General features: G+C 44.9%; 1 long non-coding RNA gene across 3 annotated transcripts in view; it reads right to left on the reverse strand.

Annotated features, from left to right (window-relative positions):
• The window catches only part of LOC118532450 (uncharacterized), a 39546-nt gene extending 30504 nt beyond the window's left edge, over positions 1-9042 (reverse strand). For 2 of the 3 annotated variants that reach the window (XR_013444425.1, XR_004915723.2), the window contains exons 1-4: positions 8837-9042; positions 8176-8317; positions 7886-8038; positions 4755-4826 (exon numbers count right to left, since the gene is read on the reverse strand). This is a non-coding gene — a long non-coding RNA (uncharacterized LOC118532450). The remainder of the gene's footprint in view (positions 1-4754; positions 4827-7885; positions 8039-8175; positions 8318-8836) is intronic. The other variant, XR_013444424.1, reaches the window with a different exon arrangement.
• Between the last annotated feature and the right edge of the window lie 630 nt (positions 9043-9672).

Genomic DNA, 9672 nt, shown 5'->3' on the forward strand with positions numbered 1-9672 from the left:
TCAGTTTATTCTCTACAGTTATAGTTAAGAGTCTGTTTCTTGGTTTGTCTCTCTCTTTTCTCCCTTTGCTTGTTTGTTTTGTTCCTTAAATTCCACATATGAGTGAAATCATATGGTAGTTGTCTTTCTCTGACTGACTTACTTCACTTGGCATTATACTCTCTAGCTCCATCCATGTGGTTGCAAATGTCAAGCTTTCATTCTTTTTGATGGCTGAATAAACACATGGCCTTTATTATGTTAAGGCACAGTCCCTCTATACCTTTGTTGAGAGTTTTTATCATAAATGATGTTGAATCTTATCAAATGCTTTTTCTGCACTTATTTAGGGGATCCTATAACTTTCATCCTTCATATTGTTAGTATGGTGTATCATACCGATGGATTTGCATATGGAATATGCATCCGTGGAATAAATCCCACTTGACCCACAACGTAGGATCCTTTTCATGTATTGTTCAATGTGGTTTGTTAATATTTTGTTGACGATTTTTCTCTTCTTGTGGCATTCTTGTCTGGTTTTGGTATCAGGGTAATATTGGCATCATAAAATGAGTTTGGAAGTGCTCCCTCCTCTTCTGTTTTTTGGAGGAGTCTGAGAAGAACTGGTATTAATTCTTTAAATGCTTGGGAATATTCACCAGTGAAGGCATCTAGCCCTAGACTTTTGTTTGTTGGAGCTTTTCGATTATGGATCCAATCTCTTGACTAATAATCGGTCTTTCAGATTTTCTATTTCTTCATGAAATAAAGACAAATAATGATCTCACTCATATGTGGAACCTAAAAAATGAAAGAAACAGGGGCACCTGGCTGGCTCAGTCGGTAAAGCATGCAACTCTTGATCTCGGGATTGTGAGTTTGAGCCTGGTGTTGAGTGTAGAGATTACTTTCAAAATACATAAAAAATAAAACACACAAGCGGGACACCTGGGTGGCTCAGTTGGTTAAGCATCTGCCTTCGGCTCAGGTCATGATCCTAGGGTCCTGGGATCGAGTCCCACATCGGGCTTCCTGCTCAGCGGGGAGCCTGCTTCTCCCTCTGCCCCTACCCCTGCTCATGCTCTCTCTCTCTCTCTGACAAATAAATAAAACCTTTAAAAAAAAAAAATAAATAAATAAATAAAACACACAAGCAAACCAACAATAAACCAAACTCATCAATACAGAAAACAGATTGGGGGTTGCCAGAGGTGGGGTTGGCAAAATGGGTGGTCAAAAGGTACTAAAAAAAAGAAAAGAAAAATTTCCATACACCCCAGGCCCAGTTTCCCTTACGGTTAACCTCTTACATTAGTGGGGTATATTTGTCACAATTAACGCACCAGTGTTGACATGTCATTATTCACTAAAGGCCATAGTTGATGCAGATTTCCTCAGCCTACCTACTATCTTTTTGTGTCCCAGGATCCCATCCAGGACACTATATTACATTTAGCCTTCATGTCTCCTTAGGCTCCTCTTGGCTGTGACAGTTTCTCAGACTTTCCCTGTTTTTGATGACCTCAACAGCTTTTTAAATTGTGGTTAAAAAGCAACACATAAAATTTACCATCTCAACCATCCTTAAGTGTACAGTCAGTAATATTAAGTACATTCACACTGTTGTGCAACAGATCTCCAGAATGTCTTCATCTTGCAAAACTGAAACTCTATACTCATAAACAACTTTTTTTCCCAATCCCCAGCCCCTGGTAACCACCATTCTACTTTGTGTTTCTATGACTTTGACTACTTTATTTTTTTAAGTTTTTTTTTTTTTTTAGTAATCTCTACACCCTACGTGGGGCTTGAACTCACAACCCCAAGATCAAGAGTCGCATGCTCTACCAACTAAACCAGCCAGGTGCCCACTCACTACTTGAGATACCTCATTTAGGTCTGGAATCATACAGTATTTACCTTTTCGTGACTGGCTTATTTCACTCATCATAATGTCCTTAAGTTTCATCCATGTTGTAGCACATGTCAGCCTTTCCAAGGCTGAATAATATCCCATTGTATGTATGTACCACATTTTATTTATATGTTCATCAACAGACAGTTGGGTTGTTTCCAGCTTTTGTCTGTTGTGAACGTAAGTAATCGAGAAACCGCCATGTTGTTTTCCGTAGCAGCTGTACCATTTTACCTTCCCACCAACACTTGTAATTCTCTAGGGCTTTTTGACAGTAGCCATCTTAATGGATCTGAGGTGGTATCTTACTATGGTTTGACTTTCTTTTCCCCAATGATTGTGATGTTGAGCATCTTTCGTGTGCTATTGGCCATTTACACATCTTCTTTAGAGAAATGTCTACTAAGTCCTTTGTCCATATTTTTATTGCTGAGCAATCAATGAATATGTCACAATTTATTCATCTGTTCCCCTGTAGATGGGCCTTTGGGTTGTTACTGGTCTTGGCTATTGCACATAAAGCTGCTGTAGAAGTCTTTTGTGGGTATATGTTCTCACTTCTCTTAGATAAATACTTTTTGTACATTTCTGTATCTACCAGTACTTTGGCCCTAGTTGGTACTCAAAAAAAGCGGACTGAGGTAAAGTGGACTGAGTCACAGAACTAAGAGCTCTGAGGTAGTAATAATCATTTCATATAACAAAGTGCATTTCCTATAACAAAGTTTCAAAGGTGAGCATGAATACCAATAGTACAGGCCGAATAAAAAGGACATCTGAGGTAGAGACTTAGTGATTCCGTTAAGAATTTTGAAAAAGGATAGGCTTTGAAGAAGAGCCAAAACATGGGGACAATCAGGAAACTTCCTCCTGCAAGGGACAGAGCCTTCTCTCCCCCACCTGGCTGGACAGGGAGTCCTGGAGGGTGTCTTGCTGGAGTCACAATGGAGAGCTCAGCATGGGGGAGGCAGACCCAGCCAGAGCAAAGATTATGATGCCCATAGTTTGTTAGAGAGATTTTCTTGTGATGTTTTATATCTTGTTGAGGAGCATTAATACTCTTTGCTTTTTCCTCTCTAAATCCACTCCTGACTTGCCATACTGAGAGAGTTTTCCCTGGCCAGGATAACCCAGAACAGGATACAGTCCAGCAAACTTTTCTCCTTGGCTCTAGAAGATGTTTGTGTGTAGTCGGGAAACCTGAGTTTCTGCCTTTAACTCGCTGTGTGTGCCCTTGTCTCCAAAGTTCCTTCCAGCTCTGAAATATTACGACTTAGCAACTATACTTCTTTCTTCAGTAAGTATGTTATTTATTTATTTATTATTATTATTATTTTTTTTAGTAATCGCTACACCCAATGTAGGGCTCAAACTCATCACCCTGAGATCAAGAGTCGCATGCTCTTCGGACTGAGCCAGCCAGATGCCCCTCTTCAGTAAATACTTTTTTCTTATTACAGAGGTATATGTGTTCACCATAGAAAGTTAGAAAATACAATAAGGGAGCAGAAGAACATATAAGATCACTCATAATTCCACCACCCAGTGCTAACTCTTATTAACACACCTCATTCATATAAAAATATGTGTTGAGTGCCTGCCAGGTACTGATGAGCAGTTTGAAATACACCTTTCTAGGCTATTTATATTTATGTTTTAATGAGATCAACCTGCTTTGTAACCTGCCTTTCCCTCAACAGACAGTTGTGAACATATTGCCAGGTCAGTATATATTTTCCTACAACGTTCCAGATTTTCATTAGTAAACACGCTCAGAGCTAGATTTTGAACAAAGTCATAACCATTTTTTTTTTAAGATTTTATTTATTTGACAGAGAGAGACACAGCGAGAGAGGGAACACAAGCAGGGGGAGTGGGAGAGGGAGAAGCAGGCTTACCGCCGAGCAGGGAGCCCGATGCGGGGCTCCATCCCAGGACCCTGGGATCATGACCTGAGCCAAAGGCAGACGCTTAATGACTGAGCCACCCAGGCGCCCCAAGTCATAACCATTTTTTTAAGACAATTCCTAGAGGTGGAATTACTAGATCAATTAGTAATCACGCTTATGTGTCTGGGCAATGCCAGGTGGCCTGCGTCCCCAGCCTTTCTTTACGTCCTTCCCCTCACACATACGCAGTGAACAGGGTATAGAACTGTGCTGTCCCTTACAGCAAGCACTAGATACGTGTGGCCATGTAGATTTAAGTTAAAATTAATTAAAATAATATAAACGATTCAGGTCCTCAACTGCACGAGCCACATTCCAAGCACTCAATAGACATACGTTAACTAACGGTTACTGCAATAGTCCAGAAAACATTTCCATCATCACACAAAGTGCTCTTGGACATCACTGGTCCAGAACAATGTTCAATTGATGGGAACTGTTACTATTTTTCGGGTGGAGATTTGGGGGAATTTTCCTTCTTATTGTATTTCTTGGCCCCAATATAGAGCATTTATCAATGACTCTTGTATATTTATTATGTGTAAAGGCTTCTTCCCTTTGGAGGGCTATACCTCATTTCCACTAGCCACCTGTGGATGTTTGATTATGGGAAATCTCCAGAGCCCTTATGGTGGGTCACTGGTTTGAATTCAAATTTCCTTCCTGATGATGGAGCTCAAAAAAGGTGTATTAAGAATCTTTATATAGGGGCACCCGAGTGGCTTAGTTGGTTAAGCTCAGCCTGGAGCCTGCTTAAGATTCTCTCTCTCTTCCTCTCCCTCTGTGCCCCTCCCCGCCCCTGCTCACATATACTCTCTCTCTCTTTCTAAAAAAGAATATATAAATTTACTTATATATGCATAAAGAAATTCTGGAAGGATACCTAAAAAATTAGAAACATTACTTACCTATAGCATGGGGAGTGGGTGTCTCTGCAGATGAGGACAAGAATGGGAAAATTTCCTGTGTGAATGTATCACCTATTTAAAAATAGATTAAAAATAAATTTAGAATACATCTTTTTAATAGCATGCAATTGTAAAAAATATAGTAGGCAGTGAAATTCCTTTCCCTGAAGGTTACTGTCAGGTTAATAAGAATCCTTCCAGACTTGGGTCTGTTATAGACAATCACATATGATAGCTTTATTGTATAAATGGCTGGTGTGTTCTCATTCCTTAGAAACCACCAGAGTCCTACCTCCCTTCCTGGCAATAAGAGCTAGAAAAAGGGCTTCTGAAGCTCCAGGACTTCCCACCGTCCCCTCACCTCTCCAGGTGGCCCTTGCTAACACTCGATGTCTCTTTTGAAAGCCCTTGTGTCAGACCCGTTTCCAGGTGATTGCAGAACTCGTGCCAGTCATTAGCCAGCTGTGGAGGTCTCCAGGTGGGTTTGCCCCACTGACCTCGCAGACTCAGACCCTTTGCTTCTCGCCCTCTCCCTTCCTCAGGTGTCTCTTTGTGCACACCTTTCCAAGGCACTGCGGGTGAAGGGAGTGAAGAGTGTTTCCACAGTACCGGGTGGAGCCTTGGTGTATGAAAGAGGCAGGGACACGGGGCACGAGTCACCTCCAGGTCCCCTGTCCTCCAGGAGACTGGTAACAGCCCGTTAACCTACTGCTCTTGTCCAACCTCAGTTCCATATCCACTCCCAACCCCCACCTTGCTAGACACATTTCTGAACCTTTCTTACGTCTTTGCATTTCTGTGATGGGTCTGCCACATTGACCCTGGAGAGTCCGTTCTCCACTCCTTCCCTGGGTGCGTCATGGTCCCTACCTTTACTAGGTTGGGGAGTGAGTGAGTAAGGGGCATTTCCAGAGGACTGAATGGGCCTGGAGTCAGTGTAGGAAGGAGGTGGGGACATATGGTGTGAGTCATCCACAAGCGTCTCTGATGCTCCTGGAATTCACCGCCCAGTACCAGGACCAAATAGAGAAATCCCAGTTGTGGTGAGTGGTGTGCCCCCTCCCTGAGAGGCCCAGTAACTGGTCTAGCTTCAAAGGCTGTTCTCCCGGCCACACAAGACTGAAACCAGCAAATCCGTGGAGACAGAAAGTAGATTAGTGGTTGCCAGGGACTAGGGTTGGGGGGATGGGAAGTGACTCTTAATGGGTACGGGGCTTCTTTTTGGAGTGATGAAAATGTTCTGGAATTGGACTGTGGTGGCAGTTGCTCTGTGAATATACTAAAAATCACTGAAGTATACACTTTAAAAGGGTGCATTTTATGAAATGTGAATTGTATCTCAATAAAAAATCGATTTATCCCTGGTGGTCTAGTGGTTAGGATTCGGTGTTCTCAATAAAAAAATCGATTTACGGGTTTGCAAATCTACTGAGATCCAATTGACATGCAATAAAACGCAACCATTTCAAGGTAGAGTTCAATGATTTTTGGCAAAGACACCATGCCACCATCACTCTCATCAAAATATAGAACCTGTCCATCACCCCAAAAAGTTCCCCTTTGCCCCTTCAGGATTTTTTTCAACAAAAATGAATAGAATACAGACTATCAGAATTCATCACACACAGTAAGGGTATTATTTCATAAAATGAACGTTTCCGCTACATTTAAAGATACATACACATGCATGATAAGGTTGTGATGTGGGCCACCGTCAAAAAAATGTAAACGTTCCCACAGAAACATGAAGTACCATGCAACGCTTGGTGGTGGTTGTAGAAGGTGCTAAGTACTCGCTCTGACGGCCACTATGTGCTGAGAGTTCTGCCAGGCACTTAGCGGGCGTCATCTCGTTTAATCCTTCCAACCACCATCTACCTGAGTCTCATCACCTCATTCCACAGATGAGGAACCAAGGCTTCCCTACCTGCGCTGGTAGCTGGTTCTATCTGATCCCAAAATGTACTGTCCTTAATGCCCTGGTTTCCTCTTGATGGGCTTATGATGCCCGTGAAACGTCAAAGCCTGGAGGATACAGGCAGTTATCTGGCAGTGAGCCTCTGTTAATTCACTCGAGCACAGCGTAAGTACTGAGAGAGAAAAAGAAGACACAGTTCTCCCTCCAGGGAGCTTGCAGCCCAGTAGGGAGCATCCGCCAGATAGCTAAAAGCACCAAAGAGAAGGCCACAGCGTCATGTTGCTCTTTGTCACCCTGGGTGTGACCCGGGGTGTGATGGGCTGGCTCTTCCTATGCGCAGGCCCTCGGAACGTCACCCCGGCCTTTCTCTGGCACAATCCTGGGCAGCTAGGCCAGGTGGAATCTGCCAGGCCCAGTCCATTCGAGGTTGCTCTGAAAGGCCTGAGGCGGGGGTCTTAGGTGACACACACAGTCCTGAGGCTGCCGGAGGCCCAGGCCCAAGCCCAGGCCCTTGCTGGAAACCTCGGAGCCTTCCAGAACCCTCCAGAGTCTTCTACCAAGCAACTGGCCACAGAGCAGCCGGGGCTGGATTTACAGCACAGAATTCCTTTGTCATTAGGGTCTTTGTTCCTGAGGGTGCCTCCGTGATATACGGGTAACCACCATCAGTCTCTCATTGCAAAAAGGGTCAAGACCCATAGCATAGGTTCTACCTTCCAGTTAGCCCTAATTGATTTCACCCAAATTGATTTACTGCTAATGAGCCTGTTTGTCTCAAGACCCAAACTTCTTTCTTTATTAGATTCTCTGGCATCATTAAATCTTTCGACCATCAGGGACTGTCTTAAAACACTATTCTTAAACATCACTGCACTCAACACACCCCTGTGGTCTGGAAAAGTCAGCAGACCCCCAACAGAGACCAGTTTTCATCCCAGGTGTAGCTAAAAACCCCGCGAGTCTCATGGTCATTAAGCCTCCTCAGTGCCCTCACCTGCTCTCGCTGGCCAGGGCTGATGTGGAAAGAACTGGAGTCAGACAGACCTGGGTTTGGATCCCAGCTCTGTCCCTTGTTAACTGTGTGACCTTGGGCAATTTACCTAACCTCTCCGAACTTTGGTTTCCTCATCTCAAAAAAAAAAAGAAAAGAAAAGAAAAAAGAAAAAAAAATGAGGCTAACATCCAAAGCCTTGCTGGGTTATTGTGGGATTACCTGAGATCGAGGTATGCAGTTGGCACTTAATACATATCAGCTCTCCTTTTCGTTCCTTTCGTCCGCCTGCCAAGGAGATCAACATTCTGCAGAGACAAGAACAGCCGAGCAACTTTCTCTTAAGGAGGATTTGTATCTTTGTTATTGTTTTTCCTGGAAGGGGATGAACAGGAAACCTCAGACTGGCAAGAACACCATAACCTTGGCCCTTCTCTAATGTATTAAGGGGACGTTTCCACGGGGTCTTAACCGCCGTGCGTTATAACGTACTACGCACCACGCGTGCTCACCTGGAAAACAGTCCTCCTCGCTCCGACTGCAGCGCCCCCAAGAGGTGGACCACCATCGCCCCACTCCCCTGGACCCCTCATCGGCGTGGCCTCCACTTCGGCTCTTGCTGCTCAAAATATGCTTCTCTCCAGGAGGCCAGTTCTAAAACCGCAAAGGAGAGGACAGCAGACGCCAGCTCTGGGCCCCTCCGTGCTCTTTCCCCGCAGAGCCCACCGCGATCTGCCCCCCGCCGGCCTCTCCCCTTTCTTCTCCTCCCTCCCCACGCCGGACTGCCTGCGCCTTCCACAAATGCTTCTCTTACCACCCACCCCCCACCCGCGCGCCAGTCTGTTCCAGCCTCAAGGCCTTGCAGCAGCTGTGCCCTCCACCTGGAGTCTCCTCCCGATGGATGCTTCCTTTTCAATATTCAGGCTTCAGATTCAGGGCCACCTGCTCAGAGAGCTCTTCTCTGATCCTGGAGGCGCCGCCGTCACATCTATCACTTCGCGCTACTTATTTTCATCCTTGCACTTGTCACTACCTAGAACTCTCTGGTCCCTTGTCTAAGTCTTATTCACCATGCCCACCCACCCCGCCCCGGCCCGGCTGCCTAGAACACCGCCTGGCACACGGCAGGTGCGCCACCCGCGTTGGTTACATAAATGAACCCTTTTGTCTCACCATTGAAGCATAAATCAATGATCTTCAGGATGGTCTCTCTTCAGAGGAGAGCTCCTAATATGTAAGTGTCTAGACAGTCCTTTTATTTCTGGCAATTTTGGCAAAGTGACTTGCTTCTGGAATTTAACAAAACCAGACAACGCCTGTCTTCCTAGTCTCATCCAAAGCTGTGCCACCTCGTCCAGAACCTGCAGAGACTCTTGCAGTCTGGCCCCTCCGTAATAACTAGGCACGGATGAGACAGAAGTTTGACAAATCCCTCTGGAATATTCAGCTGCCTGAAAAACTGGACTGGAGCTTCAAGCCAGAAGGAGCTTGAAGCTAGAGAAGGCCCCCGCTCCTCCGTGGCTGGACACATGGGATTAATTCAAGCAGAAGCCAGGCAAGAATACTGGCCCCTGAGAATGCTAAAGAAAGGGAATTTTAAGATCCAGACTGAAAAGAAAGTGGGACTGGAGGGGAGGTGGGGGGCGTAGGAAGGACTCACCCTCCTTAATCCAAGGGGTCTTAATCTCCTAGGATTGATACTAAATGTTAAATTGGGGACAGGTGTGTGCGTGCGTGCACGCGTGCACGTGTGTGTTTTAGGGAGAGGGTCCATGGTTTTTATCAGGGTTGCAGTAGGATCTGTGCCCCAAAAGTTTAAGAGGTGCAGATCAAGAAGGCATGCAATTAGGTTAAAGAATCATCTCCATCCTAAACACGACCTGAACTGGAACAGTCACGAGAAAGGAAAAGTGCTTTGTGCTCCAAAGAAAACAACAGCCATTTCCAACAGGAATTGGCTGTCACATTCTCTGCACTTGGAAAAAAAATCAACAGAGCATCCGCCCAGC

This window comes from Halichoerus grypus, chromosome 15 (assembly GCF_964656455.1).
Source record: "Halichoerus grypus chromosome 15, mHalGry1.hap1.1, whole genome shotgun sequence".
Taxonomy (NCBI): Eukaryota; Metazoa; Chordata; class Mammalia; order Carnivora; family Phocidae; genus Halichoerus; species Halichoerus grypus.